Here is a 6,805-nt window from a genome sequence, read left to right as displayed (position 1 = left end):
AAGGCGATTTTTTAAAAGCATATCTTAAATGCTGACTTAGCTTGTGACCCTTTCAAAACATTTATAATTACTCATTTTGATAGCTTTTCTGGTGTGACTAAATTTCATGAATTATTTTTATTAAAATATTGTAAGATTGCCAGATAATTAATTGTGGTGGAAAACAGCCAAGGATCAGGGCCCAGAGGGGTACACAGTGTGGACTCTCCAGCCTACTAGTTATCAGCTTCTTAATCATTCCAACTTCCTTTTAAAACTGAACACACATATTTCTGTATATTCTTCTTTTATTTATTTTATGTCTGTGTCATGTGTGTGTTTATAATTTGTTTGTCACTTGTTAATTATCATCTCCTCCTAGATGCAATCTGTATATTTTATAATCTTTGAGACTACCTGTAGGGTCTAATGTAAATTTAGGCACATGTGTCTTTCTCTGATATGTATCTTTTCAGCTTCAGGGAGAGGAAGCTAGGTCTTAGATACAACTGAGTTTCTTGCTAGATGTACAAATTCAATAATTAACTATCTTTACAAAATTGGATCCTTATTGTCTCATGAAGACCCAAAAGAAAAAAGGAAACTTCACTTATTCCTTCACATTATTTCATTCATCAAACTATTGAGTGCATATTGGACGCCAGGCTCTATATAGGGGCTGGACTTACCTGACAAAGGTAGCAACAAATCTATCTTAAAAGAACATTAATAAGGATTTCGGAGAAAGAGAAACTCAGGAGAATTTTAACCAGATGAGTTTGAGGGAGTGGAGACCCCGCTGCTGAGTTTTAAGATTCAGATGTATTTGGACCTTACTTGTTTCTTTTATCCTGACCCTCTTTTAAAGAAGACATCCCAGAAAAGTCTCATTTTGTCCTCACACTTAGTTTTCCCATAGTGAAACTCATTATCAACAGCAGGACACTTGAGATGATTGTGTATCTTAGGTGTCTCCTTACCCCTAAACCTGGCTTGTCCCCAAACTCTCAAAGTGGGAGGATATGAAAGAAGTGTTCTTTAGCCAGCAAGTAAGACTGCATAGGGAGACAGGACTCTATCATCAAAGAATGCACCAGATGATTAAGGGATTTGGGGATTTGGCAAAGATAATAAAAGAGAAGATTAAATGAGAATAGGGAAAGGCATTGCAGTTGTAAAAGTTCTCAATATCAGTATACATGTAGACTCAGGTGAAGAAAAGCAGAAGTTAGAAGAGAAGGAAGGGTGGCAGTCATTAACCTAAATTTTAGGCACTAAAATGTTTTATGGATAGTGTGGAAAGGTGAGTAAGCTTTTGTCACCTTTATTTATTTCTTAAACTTTCCTCAAATTCTCCAAGTTCCTCCATTGATAACTGAAAGTAATTCTTGCCTAAGAGTTATATCTGAAGGCAAGCATTAAAGAACAGATACCAACTCTTAAAATTTTAAAGGATGGTGTCCCATTCTAAAGAATTGCAACAACACCTAGAAGGCTCTGATTGCTTGTTATTTAGGTTGGGGTAATGGAGCTGTATTCTTAACATGCCTTTTAAATGGTCCAAAGCGATGACAGACATAATGGTAGAGGTGTTACTCTTATATTTGCACGTGGTTGAACTGTTTTTGGTCCAAATGCTAATACCATTCTGTTGGCTCTCCTGCTGACAGGTATGGCTCAGAGTAGGCACTAGTTGGCACACTAATGTACCATTAATTCCAGATTAGATTATTTTAGGTAGACAGACAGACAGACAGACAGACAGAAATTCTTAATGACAAATCAAAAGAAAGAACATTTGGAATTTGTAAAAGGCAAATAAGATACCTATACGTAGAGAATGTCAAAGCATGAAACTAATCTCACCTAAGGAAGAAACTCTCTATGAATAAATACATCACTGTTTATAGAAGCAAACGTATTATATTATCCTTTAAAAGAGAAAATTATTGAAAATCACATAAATATCTCACTGTGAAAATAATGTATACCTAAGTTGTAATCCTTAATGAATGATATTTTGTTTTATGCTTTTACATACATCTAATTTTTCCTTAGGATAAAATGCCTAGAAAGAGAATTCCTGTATCAAAAATATTCACATATTAATTGATTCAATGAATTTTGCAATCTGCACACCAGAAAGGTTTTAAAACATATAAATAGAGTAATTAATGTTTTTAAAATTCATTCGCCCACCAGCGGATTATGAAATGTCCTATTTTTCCTCCACTTGAATATTATGTATTACCTTTATACTCTCCACTTTAATAGGTAAATATTGCATTTGTTTTTGTTTTCATAATTTTTAATTTTTTGATTACTATCAGCTCTGAGCATTTAAAATACGTACTAGTCCACTTTTATTTCTTCTATTCTGGTTACTTCTTCATAACCTAAGGCCATTTTGAGGGATACTTTTTTCTTTTTTTCATATTTATTTAAAGAACTATTTATGTATTTATGTCATATACATGTCTCAGTTTATATTTTCATTTAAGCAATTATTTCTTTTGTTGTTACATGGGATGTTTTAATATTTAAATAATTGCATTTATTAGTGTTTTACTTTTGGTGTCATGTCTAGAAAGACTCTCCATCAAATGTTATTTAAAATAAGCACTATGTTCTCCTACTACGAGAATATCTTATCTTTATATATTTATTTTTTAATACCTATGAAATTTATAATGATAACAAGTAGGCGTCTAACTTTTCCCCCCAAGTAGGTAGTCAGTTTTCTCAATACCACTTATTGTGGTGCATCCTTTATCATCTTCTACATATTTCAGACTTCAGTTTCAGACTTCGGTTTCAGACTTCTCTGTTCTTACACTTAATATCACATTGTTCAAATGTAATGATTCTAAACTACATTAATATCTAATAGATTTTATCACCCACTTTTATATGTTTTTACTGTAGTTTTCATTTAACCAATTATAGGAAGAAACTAAAATGTTCAACAACTGTCCTTTAAATCAATTTGGAAAGCAATTTCATAGCCTACATAAAGTTGCCTTGTAATACTCAGGACCAGAAAATAACTACTGATGGACTAGACATTCAATAGAAATAGGTTAACATTCATACAAAATAATGTACACTCAGGCTTACAGTATTCAAACCACATATTTCATGACCAACCAGTGCTATTTTTTTATAAAAAAGCAATGTACCTCCAATGACCACATGGTACCCAATGTGTAAGGAGTCCCACACCTGCACTTGGGGATTCACCATCATTACCCTTACTGTTTGTTCAGAGTGAAACTTGTGGCACAACAGTGAGAAATGAACCTCTAAAGAAATTTCTGAGATCTAGCTCAGCTAGGAGTTTAAGTAACTAAAGACAACCGCTGCTCTCTAATCCCCAAAGAGGGACATATTTATTGCTTGTCATGGGTCTACTTTTCATAACCTTATCATTAAGAAAACTCCCCAAATAGATAATACAGAATAATTTTAAAGTTATGAAATGATAATTTTATGATTTTCTATATAAACCACCATCTCCATGCCTCAGATGAATAGGTTTAATCTAACTTTATCCAAGAGCTGAAAGCGCCATTAAAGTATCTCTAACATGTTGATTATTAGCCTCTATTTGATTATATCCAGAGTTGGGAAGCTCATAATTTTCTAAGGCACTTCATTCTGCTCCTTATTTTTATTAGGTCAAAATATCTCTCCCTAGAACTTTGGTGATTCTCTCCTCTGGAGCTCCACAGAACACATCTATCCTTTCTTTGACAAGTCGGCTCTTTAAAGGATTGAAGAGAACAAGGGCCTACAGGGTCACCAGGCTGACCATTCTTACTCCTGCATTGCTCCTTATGTGATATAGTTCTCAGAACTTTCCCAAGTACCTTTCTGGTTTATCAGAATTTGAGGCTCCAAACCAAATGCAAATTCTGAGCCAGATTCAATCAACATAGAATATAGTGAGATGAATCATTTTAACAAATAGGTATATTTATCTTTGTATTCCCATGGTGTAGCACAGAGCTCAATTTGAATATTGTATGTGCTTATTAAATATTTAAAGGCATAAATGAATTAATGAGACACTTTTGGTTCTTTTCATGACCATTTCAACAATTTTGTAAAAGAAGTTCTGTTTTCTTACCAAAATGAATTTTTTTTGTGCATATATCCATATTTCTTGAAGTGTGTGGGAAAAATCATATTCAGGCAGGTTAAAGGTATTTTAACTTGCTTAAATTTTACTTAGGTAGCATTCACTGTTATACAAATTTCTTTTACTTATATTTTGTTTATAGTTCTAGGACCTAGAGCAGAGGTTTGGTCTGTGGCAGCTCTATGTATCTCATATAAAACCATCTCATGTGGAAAGTTTCTGCAATGTCCCAGTGCACAGATATCAGTCTTTTTAAATATGCTGGTGTTAGAGGATGTGCACCTCTTTGTTTAATGACCTGGCAGTTTGTTTCTCAGCTGCAGGTTGTTTTTGTTAGTGTTTCTGCTGTTGCCAGAGGCATTTCTGTTGAACCTGGCATCTGTTAGTGCACTTTCTCCAAAACTGAAAGCTAATTTACACTTTGTAGTGCATGCAGGCCTACTCTTTCCATTTCTGATTCTATTTTAACCCCAAGTTGTCATTGTAATAAGGCAATTTTTTTCCCTTTTATCTCCCCAAATAATTTCTTTCTCCTGGTGATTTTCCTCCCTAGATTCTGACTTTGTATGTCTGCACTTGAGTTTTATTGGCGATGCATTCTATTAATACTCCGTGACTCTCCAATTCTCCTCTGTCTTCTTTCCATCTTCTCACCTCAACTTTTTTTTTTTAATTAAGATATAGTTGACAAACAATATTATGTTAGTTTCAGGTGTACAACATAGTGATTTGACAATTATGTATCTTACAATGTGCTCACCACACTAAGTCAAGTAACCATCTGTCCCTGTGCAATTATCACACTATTATTGACTATATTCTCCCTTTTCACCCATTCTTCCACCCACTTCTCCTCTGGAAATTATCAGTTTGTTCTTTGTTTCTATGAGTCTGTTTTTGTTTCGTTGTATTTGTTCATTAATTTTGACTTTAAAAATTCAATATATAAGTGATATCATGCGGTATTTGTCTTTGTGTCTTATTTTACTTAGCATAATATCCTCTACATATACCCATGTTGCAAACAGCAGAATTTTATTTCATTATTTTTATATAATGCAAGAACATAGTGGTATTTTCAAATTAGTGTCTTTTGTTTTCTTTGGATAAATACCCATAAGTAAAATTGCTGGGTTATATTGTAGATCTAGTTTTAGTTTCCTGAGGAAATTCCAAACTATTTTTCATAGTGAGACCACCAATTTTCACTTTCACTATCAGTGCACAAGGGTTCCCTTTTCTCCACATTTTTGCTAACACTTGTTATTTGTTGACTTTTTGATAATAGCCACTCTGACTGGTGTGAAGCGAAGTGATATCATTCCGTGGTTTTGATTGGCATTTCCCTGATGGTTAGTGATGTTGAGCATTGTTTCATATGTCTGTTGGCCAACTATACATCTTCTTTGAAGAAATGTCCATTCAAGTCCTCTACCCTGTTTTTTTTATTGAGTTGTTAATTTTTTTTTTATTGAATCATATGAGTTTCTTACATATTTTGGATATCATCCTCTTATTGGATACGTCATATGCAAATATATTCTCCCATTCAGTAGGTTGCTTTTTCATTTTGTTGATGATTTCCTTTGCTGTGCAGAAGCTTTTTAATTTGATGAAATGAAATTCATTTATTTTTACTTTTGTTTCCCTTGCTCAAGGGGACATGTCCAAAAAATTATTACTAAGACTGATGTCAAATAGTTTACTCCCTAAGTTTTTCTTCTAGGAGTTTTATGGTTTCAGGTCTTACATTTAAATCTTTAATCCATTTTGATCTTATTTTTGTACCTGGTGTAAGAGATTTGTAAATAAAAGTGCTATACATGTGCCAGTTTTATTAGTTAAGGCAAGTGGATGGGTTCCTTTTGTGATGAGCCAGCATTGCTTTATATCAGGCAGAGGTTATGATGACAATCAGAGGTTGACACCCTATAGATACTTGTCTTAGCAGTGGAGTGGGAACAGCTTCTACTTAATGAGGATTTCCCTTTCCGTTTAATTCCACACTTACGTAGTAAAAGCAATAATAATAGTGGGAAGACTATTAGAAATGGGAAACTTCTTACCAAGGCCTGTAAGGTCGCTCAGTAGTATCTCATCGCACAGAGTAAAATAAATTTTAAAAAATGAATTAATTTTAACACATCTTAGTTGAACCCTAATACACTTTTTTGTGTGTGTATGTGTGCTCGAGTCACCTTAAATCTTTTAGAATTCCACTCACCCGTGAAAGGAAATGGCCACATACAATTTTATGAAAAGTAGTGGGGAAAACATCATTCTAATGTTGTTTTCTCTTTCCTTATATAAATGTGATTAATCTATTCTACAGAAAAAAATCACTTCCAATCTTGTCAGAATTGGACTTTGTGAGTTTTTATGTACGGGGTAGAGAGTAGATTAGTAAACTTGAACTCAAAATGATGTTTATAATATTAATCATAGAAGGCATTTACAAGAGTATGTGTGGGGAAGAGTAATTTTACATATAAATTAAATGATTTTAAAATAAACATTCGTTTGGATGAAGATACTTTTTCAAATATAGGTTTATTAGATTGAGAAAGATTTGCATTTATTAGATTTGAGGAAAATTTGCATTATTTTCACAATGTATAAAGTTGAGTGTTTTATTTTTGCTTGAAATGTGTGAAAGAACACTAAGTTCTTATGATTACATGCAGG

The sequence above is a fragment of the Rousettus aegyptiacus genome, unplaced genomic scaffold (genome assembly GCF_014176215.1).
Source record: "Rousettus aegyptiacus isolate mRouAeg1 unplaced genomic scaffold, mRouAeg1.p scaffold_m13_p_4, whole genome shotgun sequence".
NCBI classification, from domain to species: domain Eukaryota; kingdom Metazoa; phylum Chordata; class Mammalia; order Chiroptera; family Pteropodidae; genus Rousettus; species Rousettus aegyptiacus.
This window is presented reverse-complemented; position numbering follows the sequence as displayed.